This window comes from Leptidea sinapis, chromosome 37 (genome assembly GCF_905404315.1).
Source record: "Leptidea sinapis chromosome 37, ilLepSina1.1, whole genome shotgun sequence".
Taxonomy (NCBI): domain Eukaryota; kingdom Metazoa; phylum Arthropoda; class Insecta; order Lepidoptera; family Pieridae; genus Leptidea; species Leptidea sinapis.
In genome coordinates, this window is record NC_066301.1 from 2,027,611 (window position 1) to 2,038,500 (window position 10,890).

Genomic DNA, 10,890 nt, shown 5'->3' on the forward strand with positions numbered 1-10,890 from the left:
GTCATCGTATTCCACTGTTACAATTTCAGTAAAAGCTCCATATTTTCCCTCCATTCGCGTTTTCACTGTTCGCGGTTGAAAAAATGGCAACCAAATTTATTTACCTCCCTTATTCGCGGCCAAAGATTTCTCTATTCACGGATCTAATCGGTACATCGATACATACATAACAATAAAAATGATTCTGGATATGGAATCAATTTTCTTGTTATGTATGTATCGATGTACCGATTACAAACGTTTTATAAAGGATATTGGGATGGCCTATATCCTTTGTAAAACCTTGTCAAATGGACTTACAAAAGAATTAAAAAAAACCTTTAAAGGAGCTTTAAAAACTGCCAAGCACGGAAAAATGATATAATTATTTTACCATTAGTATACCCTTAAGATAATAATTAATCAATATGATCAAAACAACATTGAGTCCAGTCAACCCAGACTTGACTGGCGGCCAGATTAATACATCACACACACACAGTCACAGGACTCAGTCACGTCACTACTGGTACAGTCGAGCCGAGTTTTGCATTCTTTTTTTCAATTATTTACTAAATTATTCTTGCAAGTAACATGCCAATACGTATAATATTTTACTTCATAATATTGTCTTGAATCTTGATAACTATTTTTGACCAAAAAGATAGATATGCTATGGATATCAATAAAATACTTTGCGTTAACTATAAGAAAAGGGCGTAAGTATCACGGCCATACTGTATTTCTAAGAATTACAGGTATTTTCGTCTCCTGTATCTCTTAACAATTAGGCTAGCGCATGTCGAGAAATTTTTCGTCTTTACGTAAATAAAAAGCTAATCGTTTGACTGATAGCAAGATATACCAACGATTTGCTCCCTATGATTTGTTGTCGCTCACGAATATTGAATACTAAAAATAAATGGTTAGTCCCATTGGCGTAGTAATATCAACAAGTCGTCACTAGTCAGGTAGGTTGCTCTTCAAATTGAAAGACAAATAGGTCCCGCACACTATTGAAGACTACAGAAAAATTTGTTATCAAAAAAAACATTAAGCATTTATATCTCTATGGAAGATACTATTATACTCAGTTATGACCGGTTATCACTGATTAGTAGGGATCATGGAAAATACTGTGGTGAGCTTACGCAATTGCAAGTTTTTCACTTATTCTTAAAAGCTGATTGCTATAGTACCAACACTCGTTGTCTCAGTTGTCTCTGTCTATTTGGTTCAAAAGTTCTCAGTGCTCCAAGTGGTTACCACAGACATAATATGAAGAGTAGATTGATTTTGAGGTTACTAATTATAAATTGCGGAAAAATAATTAACAGAGTCAGTAGCTACTCAGCAAGGGACTACCTAGATGAGAGCATAACTTCTATGGTCCTTTATATTTCGAATACAAAATACGAGAAGAGAGCAATTTTCGTAAGCTGCCATAATCAACACGAACTGGTGAGCCTGGTGTGTATCTGCCTTGTTTATTTATTAAGTTACGTGAAGTGGTAATAAAAACTTATTTAATTAAAAAAGTAATATTTTTTTTGCTTGTCGACGACACTGTCAAATCAGACTTGTCAACTTTGTCAAGTAAAATGAAGAAATAGAAAAAAAATCAATATAACAAAATTTAACTAAAAATCATCAGAACTAAGTAACTAAATTCAGCAACATGATAATAATGAAGTAAACCATGAAGATGAAGAAATACACAACTATGTCGTAACTCATTATGGGGAAGAGGTCCTCTGAAACTTGCGGGCTCTCCTTCAACTTAAACCAGTTATTGATGATAGTAGGCTCAATGGTAATCCTGATATTGCTATTTCTGGTAGTTTGTCATATAGTGAACGGACGGTAGTTATGGGCAACAAGGCAGTTTGCTACTCTATAGATTTAGTTCAACTATTATTGATTGCTGTTGCTTTCGTAACCCTCCTGGTTGTAATGAGCTGGATGTGTAAATACTACCAACGAACATAAAATGGGAAAGTGTGGGCACTTCACTTTGGAAGCGCATCAAGCCCTGACCATTGTTGGGTCCATGGTCGTTCTTGGATTGGTATTTAGTATCATTTGTCACATATTCCAAGAAAAAAGTTAAGATGCAAAGTACTGAATACAATGTCGTCCAACTAATTATAGTTGGATTCTCGTTTGTAATTTGGTTGATGGCAATGAGCTTCATGTGCAAGTACTTTATAAACTTACCACCGTCTTAAATACAGTTTGATTATTACAAGCCAAATTTTTGTCACCATGTACCAGTTTTATTTTTGTGAATAAACCTATTCTGATATACATAATTTTGTTTTAATTTTATTAACTTCAAAAACATTCTCAAAAATTGCCTTGTAATATTTTAGAAAAACGGTGGCTGGTCCATGCGTCAAATGGTTCACCTGTTATAATAATAATCTGTTACGGTTATTGTATTTGTTTGATGGGATTACTAATTGTGACTGTAATCACGACCATCATGTTCACGAAGCATTTTACACAATTAATGAATTCAACTTCTGGATTGATGCATCCAATATACGATAATTTATATATTATATACAGTTTATTTTTAATAACTTTACCCACACAATATAGTAGATTCAGTAACTTAAAATAATTGTTTAAAGTGACGATTTAAAAGTGCTTAGTTTACGCCTAGGTACCCTTTCTTTATCTTTGACTATATCAAATTGTTAGTAAGTACCTACTTTAAAAATTAAATTCTCTCAACTTATATTAATAATTGCTATCGGTGGTAAAAATGTTTAGATTAATCAAAACTTTTTAGAAAATCTGAGCCCTTCCTGAGCATTATCGCTCGGTCCGCCCATCGTAATACTGACCATCATCTTGGCACCGCCCCGTCAACCCGTCAGTGATTCCACTTGTGATACAGTTCGCGGAGATCACTTACCATCTAGTTACCCGTTTGGATTAGTTTTTATATAAGGGGGGGCAAACGTGGGGGGACAACAACAGGTCTCAAGAGATGCGTTGCCGGAATCCTCGCAAAATACGCCATAGAATGCCAGACGTCAACGTGATGCGGGTGGTGTTTTGCATTTTGACGTAATGTCCGGTGGTGGAATTCGGCCGCTGGAATCACCCCGAACAGCTCCTCTGAGCACTCCCCGTGATAAATGCGGTAGAAGGTTTGTAAGCAGATTACTGGCCTCTATCGCTGTCCCAACGCACAGGGGTTATAACATAGCTGTTCCTAGATGTCCGGTAAATAGCAATTAGGGATGGACCGAAATTTGTCTTACATTTAAGCTAATCTCCGCGATTTGAAATCGGCATTTAGCAGAAGTTCATTTTAAATTTTAATGCACAACATTAATACATGAAAAAATTAAAGTAACTGCACTATTGTATATTATGTAGTGGGAGGTTAACTAGATGGTTACCAAAATAGCGCTATTATACCTACCACCAAACAGGAGGTAGTGTGCAAAGATCTATTTATGTTTCCATTTGAAGGGTGCCGTAGCTTGGGAAATTATTAGGTTAGTGAGACTAGGAACGAACGCAATCATGATGTCGCTCAGTAATTTGTTTTTTTTTTTTAAGATTCTTATGCGGCTCTGTACTGCGATGCAGAATATATCTCTTAACATCACGCTTATGTCATGATCGTTTTTTAATTAATTTAGTATTTTTTTTTATCAGTGGGAGGGAGGCTCCTTTGCACAGGATGCCGGTTAGGTTATGGGTACCACGACGGCGCCATTTTCTGCCGTGAAGTAGTAGTGTGTAATCATTATTTGGTTTCAGTTTAAAGGACGCCGTAGCTAGAGAAATTTCTGGGCAAATGCGACTTAACATCTTATGTCTTAAGGTGATGAGCGCAATTGTAGTGCCGCTCAGAATTTTTAGGTTTTGCAAAAAACTTAAGCGGCACTGTATTGTAATGGACTGGACGTATCAATTACCATCAGATTTACGTCCTGCTCGTCTCGTCCATTAATGTCATGGAATAAATTGTCTAAAATTATGAAAAGAAATCAAATACATAATACCTAAGTAGGTACCTTTTATAATCATCATCACTAATTTATTAATTACTATTAACTCCTCTCATTATCATTATGTTAGTTGAAATTATTCAAATGAAATTTGAAACTGAATAAGAAAAATAAAATGAATTACTTATTCTTCATTAAGAAGTCTTAAATTTTGAATGAAATTTTAATTTATTAAGTATCATTACCACTCGTGCTTACATAGTTCTTAAATAGTAGATGCACAGCACAATTTGCCATTAAAATATTTAATTGTAAATATTAAAATACAAGGCTGTAATTACCATCTTAAAGTAACTACTTTTATGTAGTTAACATTTATGGCTACAGAATTCTTATACTTAATTAATATTCTATAATATAAGGATAAATGCAGCATGGGGCAGTAAAGTACTCAAATGGTGACTACTTAACGGAAGACGTAGTGTTGTGGTAGGCCCTCCAAGATAGACCGACAATCTGGTCAAGATCGCCGGGGTAGGCTGGATGAGGGCAGCGCAGGACCGATCGTAATGGCGATATTTGGGGGAGGCCTTTGTCCAGCAGTAGACATCTTCCGGCTGATGATGATGATGATGAATATAAGCATTCATCTATCAGCCATAATATAAATTTTTATGCGTTATAGTTATAGGCGTCACTCGTATGAGTATTTTTGACCCTTATACACATAACGAAGGCGTTATTTTGATGAAGCGCTGAGCTTCAGTTGGGCAGACAATAATTTTAATGAAATAAGTTTGAATTTTTCGAACTTTAATCTTCAACAACAACGCGTTAGAAGATCCGATACCATCTATCGCTTTCGAGAAAACGCGGGAATAATAAACCGGTGACAACAGTTGATCCGAACTCTCGTTTGTTGCAAGTTTTTATGTATATAACTGACATTTAACTTCATAAGAAATTCAGAAATTAATATGCAATTATGCATAATTAATAAAATAATCTATCTAGTTAGTGTTAGAGTACGAAAACACTGCGTTTCACGGTATAATTCATATCCTAAAAATCGTATTTACTATTTATTTAACATTCGACGTCTCTACGCAACTCCAAGTGATCTCGTTCACAGAGCACTGGATCCCTGACAATTCAGCAGCACTGTATTGCACGTGGTCAAATGGTTCGAGCTGATACTGGGGTGCGCCAGAGATTACAGCTAATACTCCATATGTGGCTGTGCTTTGTAGAGCGCTAGAATATGGGCCGGCTTGAAGCTTTGCTGTACTCTTTTTATGACGCCCAGTTTCATCGAAGCCAATTCGGCTTTGCCCTCCAGATGACCACAATAGTGTTCTTACACCTAGATAGGTATAAGAACAAAAAATATAACGCCTAAATATTTTTTAATAGCAATATGACGTAAAAAACAACATTTGCCACAATACTCTCGTATTTTAAAATTATTTATACGTTACTCTGAGAAGTGAGAACCATCAACTCTCACCACACTTAAGTTATATCATTTTCAAACCCCTATTTAGTATTATATCTTTCAAAAGTTTTCATTCATTTATTGAAATACATACATACATAAGTTTATAAAATGTTTAAAGACAGCATAATCGACGGTGCTCACTGCTTGCGTACACTGTACAAGTTCATAAAGTGATTGATTCAACTACTGCTTTCAAATTAGAATTCCGCAGTAGTCTAAGGCGCCAGATTTAAGTTCTGGTTGCCGAGAGTAGAGTGTGGGTTCGAACCCCACACAGGACAAAGGTTTTTTTATTGCATTTTATTTTATTTTATGAATAAGTTAAACATTGTTTAATTTTGTTAGATTTGTTAAATTTATTTTTTATTTCGATTATTATGCTGGTATAAATAATTATGTTATTTAAACAAAAAAGTCTCACTTATTTGTTTATGTCAAGCCACATAATTGTTTTTTCGGTCTCTCATCATTCGATATAAACATTTTTGAAAAGGGAGTTCTAATTGGTATTAGAACTCCCTTTTCACCAATTAGCAAGTGCACCCGATGCACATTTGCCCGTTTAATTAAATAATGCAATTAATAAAATAAAAAGTTTCAATTTTGCAACAATCGAAATGTCCTGAATAAACTAAATAAGTGAATTGAACTGAATCAAATATAAAATGAAAAATATTGAATAAATACCAATTCATTTCATACATTATCTATTCAGGTCATTGTAAACAAGTGGGAAAAGCTATTCGCTTCAACTTTGTTAAACTTTTCACGGAAAACCGGAGTGCAAGCACGATTGGATTTTAATATTAATTAGACGAGCTGTGACTAGGTATCGTGCTACCGTGTTAAATGTTTTATAATAAAGGTTTCAGAACTTTGTAAGGCATTGATACAATGCACAAAGTATCGGATAATTGCGTCCGTCTCTTTCGACTACTTGTAATGAGTGTATACTAACTGTGACATTATATATAGACCTAAAATAATTTATTTGTCTAGATAGAGTCTCTTGATGTTAGACAACCGATAAAACATGCCAGAAATATTAGTTTAGTGTACGTGACATGCTACGTTTTACACTCGCGATTTGTGTGTCAATAGCGCTACCTCCCATCCTGTGCCGCTTAATTGCTGACTATTTATGGTATAAATTGAATTTAAAAAATGATTCAATGTTATTAATTTGTAAATGAAAAAAATAAGGTTTTTTTATATAATGTGCCAGTATGGTGGTATATTCACATTCACATTTCTAGCGTTCGCTGAATCACTCAGTAGAGATAAACTATATGAATAAATTTTGTTTTATTTAAAAATATCTTGTCGTAGAAAAACTATTGTATGCGACGTTATTTAACTAGGTCAAAAAACGCTCGTGACATTATTCATCGTGATGTCCGCCTGTGGCTCACAATATGTATTTATATTTTTTATATTATACAACTGTTGAATAAAATACTATCATATCAAATCGACTGAAACCGGCTTCACTGGAACGATCGCTACATAGCCGAACGTGACGCGTCCATCTCATTCAGTTCAAACAATAATTACTGAGCGTGCCAAAAGTATTTGAAACTTCAAAAATTACTGATGTTTTTGTTAGTCGTTGCTTGATTGTACTTAAACATTTTCATTTAACCTGCGCTGTGAACAATCCAAACATTAATGCTTTGAAAGCTACCCTTGAGCGTTCAAGAGTCAAAGTCAAAGGCAGATATTGTTGTTAAAGTCTCACTTGAAAGGTATTACACTCAGACGGAGTGGAGATTGTAAGCAAGATTTAAGTTGGTGCAAAAAAATATATAAAATTAAAGTTTATTATTTTTCTCAAACGTGCTTAAAAAGTTTTAGCAATTATTTTAACAAACTTCTTCGAGATAAATTGACATTGCTGTATTGGCAAAATGTCCTAAGTAAAAACAAATGAAAAATATTTGACTACCTAAAAGTCAATCAAATTATTACGACAAAATAGTGTAGTTTCTCTCGCCTCTTACCTCGTCACGATGCGCGTGCGACACAAGCACATCTGTGCTTGTGTCGCAAGCACAGATCAACTATTTATATAGTTACAAACCTACCTCGGCTGATACCGACTCGACCGACAGAATAATACGAGCTATGACTTTGAGTCGCGAACACAATAGTTTAATTATTCTGGACGCAAATAGCCACCCTCTTTAAATATATCACAAATATAAATCCTATATATTATGCCCTGTGCTTCCCCGGGGCGTAAAAAGAATAGGGTAGTCCCAGGCACATGGGTGTCGTAAGAGGCGACTACGGGTTTTTTGAATGTGTGAGAGTCACGCTGCCGTCTTATGACGTCAGCACAAACGGGCCAGACACTTCCGGGCTACTTACCACACTCGCACAGAATACCGGCATGAAGTAGTGACCTAGTGCCGCTATGTTCATCCATCCAGTTCCATCAGGGGAATTCACTCCAATTTAATCACCGTCCACCACCACCTTGAGACGGCACAGCCGGCCTTATTGTTCCTTACGGAGACGCAGATATCTCAACATAGCGATACGTTATATTTAACGTACCCCGGGTACAAATTTGAGCATAATTTTTTGCCTCATGCCGGGGTATGTGTGTACGATAGGGCGGATATCTGCTGTCGCCGTCTCGGCAATTTTGAGGGTAGGGACCTGTCTACTCTCTGGCTCCGCTTAGATTTAGAGGACCGCGTCCGCATCTATGCGTGTATTTACAGGTCCCATAGTGGTAACGCAGAAACGAATCACCTCATGGGCTGTGTTCAAGCGGTATTTGATGAGGTGCTTGCACGAGTCGCCAACGCGGCTCCCGGATGTGGATAGCAACATGCCATCCTTATTAGATCTTCTGATGACTACACATCCCGATAGTTACCAGGTCTCTGTCGACGCCCCTATCGGAACGTCCGAGCATGCCTGGTCAACAGTGTAGAGTCAACCAGTGACCCGTCGCGTTTGGCACTACAAGTCAGCAGATTCGGATATAGGATGCGTTCCTTTTTTGCAAACTACCCTTGGGGCAAGGTGTGTTTCCCTTCGAATAATCTTAGTGCCTGCGCCATTGCAGTAGCCGATGTGATACTGCAGGGCATGGATATTTTTATACCAAGCTCGTTTATTCCGGCATTCTTATTCAAAAGGGGTAGTCCCTGACTCATGAAAGTCAGCTCTTGTCTATCCGATCCAAAAAAAAAGGAGACAGTTCGTATCCGGCAAACTACAGGCCTATAGCTATTACCTCGCTGCTATCCAAAAACATGGAGAGCCTTCAGGGTCACCAGTCAATCAACGACCGGCAGTACGGCTTTCGCCATGGTCAGTCGGGCGGCGGCTATTGAAAGCAAGGGGGAAGGCCTGGCAGTTGGCCTGGATATAGCGAACGCCTTTGATCGTGTATGCCACAAGGCGCTCCTCTCAAAACTTCCATCATTTGGGCTTCCCGAGAGCTTATGCAAGTGGACCTCCAGCTTCCTCACTGGGTGCACCATACAGGTCGTTTTCGAAGCTTATTGTTTGAATCCCAAGCCCGTGAATGCTGGAGTGCCCCAAGGCTGTGTGCTATCTCCCACGCTGTTTCTTCTGCATATCAATGATATGTTGGCCACCTCCAACATACATTACTATGCACACGACAGTACTGGTGATGCCGTATACAAGGGCCATGCAGGTCTCTCGGGGAATCGTCCACCTGTGCCGGGAGAAGTTTGTGTCTTCTATCGAGTCCTCTCTCGAGAAGATCGCGGAATGGGGTAAATTGAACCTTGTCCAATTCAAACCCCAGAAGACTCAAGTTTGCGCGTTTACAACCTAAAAACCCCATCTGTCGTATCACAGCTCTTCGACAACCCTCCCCTTAAAGCCTTGCCTAATATCGGAATACTGGGTATCGATATCTCGAGTGATTGCCAATTCCGTGGCCATCTGGAGGGCAAAGCCAAATTGGCTTCGAAGAAGCTGGGCGTCATTAATAGAGCACGCTACTACTTCAAGCCGGCCCACAATCTAGCGCTCTACAAAGTATCAGCTCAATCCATTTGACCGCGTGCAACGCAGAGCAGCTCGAATTGTTGCAGTGCTCTGTGAACGGCTGGATCACTTTGCGTTGCGTACAGACGTCGCTTCATTGTGTGTCTTCTATCGCATTTATCACGGAGAGTGTTCCGAAGAGCTATTTAACCTGATTCCTGCCGCCGAATTCCACCTTCACACGACACGCCACAATTTAGGAATTCATCCCCACCATCTGGATGTGTGGCGGTCATCCACAGTGCAGTTTTCAAGGACCTTTCTTCCTCGTACTACAAAGTTGTGGATTTAGCTTCCTTGTGCGGTGTTTCCGAGACGATACGACATGGGTACCTTCAAAAAAAGCACGTACAACTTCCTTAAAAGTTTAATTGTTTATAAATTCTATTCGTTATAACATTATATACTTAAACTCTTCTTGTGATTTGATACTGTCTGTGTCTGTGATTTTATCTTATTAGTACCTACATGAAAATCACTCCAAAATTCTTTTATAATAAATAAATATTGATACACACAAATTATCTTGCCCCACACTAGGCATAGCCTGTACTATGTACAAGACAAGACAAGACAATGGTACAAGACAACGATATAGTTAATACAATATACATACATAAATACTTATAAACATCGATGACTCGGAAAGAAACATTCATATTCATCATATAAATGTTTGCACCTACCGGGATTCGTACCCGGGACCTCTAGGTCAGTAGGCAGGGTCACTAACCACTGTGCTACAGTGGTCGTCAAATTCTTTAAGTCCTATTTATGATTTAAACCCCACTGTCAGTCTTCAGGAATACCAAGGCAGAGCTGAAAGCTTGCTTATTTTACAATTATTACTTTACTGTTTGCATATTACTATTGCTAGTTTCGCATTAAAATATAAGATGTTGAGTTCATTAAAAACTTTGCCAAAATTATATAAAAGGTACATACTCATTACACATATTCGAATTCAAAAACACTTTATTCATGTAGGTCACTGAAATGACACTTATGAATGTCAAAAAAAAATAAAAATATTGTTTCTTATTGAATTTACCGCTACTTCGTAAAGGGTTGAGCTAATGAGAAGAAGTAGCAAGAAACTCATAGCCACTCTTTTAAGTCAAGATGTACATTTTAACTGTTTTACAAATCATTTCAATTACTATATGTGCAAAGTGACGCAACAAAAATACTCAAATGTCAAAAACTGAAAGGCTTACACGAGTAAGTCAAAAAAAGAAAAGAGTTATTGAGTAGTCTTATATATAGTAGATGTATCAATCCACACATACCGTAAATAAATAGAGGCATCATGTGAGCATTTCATAAAATAAAATATATAATAATTTAAACATTAAAGGAAATAATAATAATAAAAAACACATCAAGCAGACCTCCCGGTAA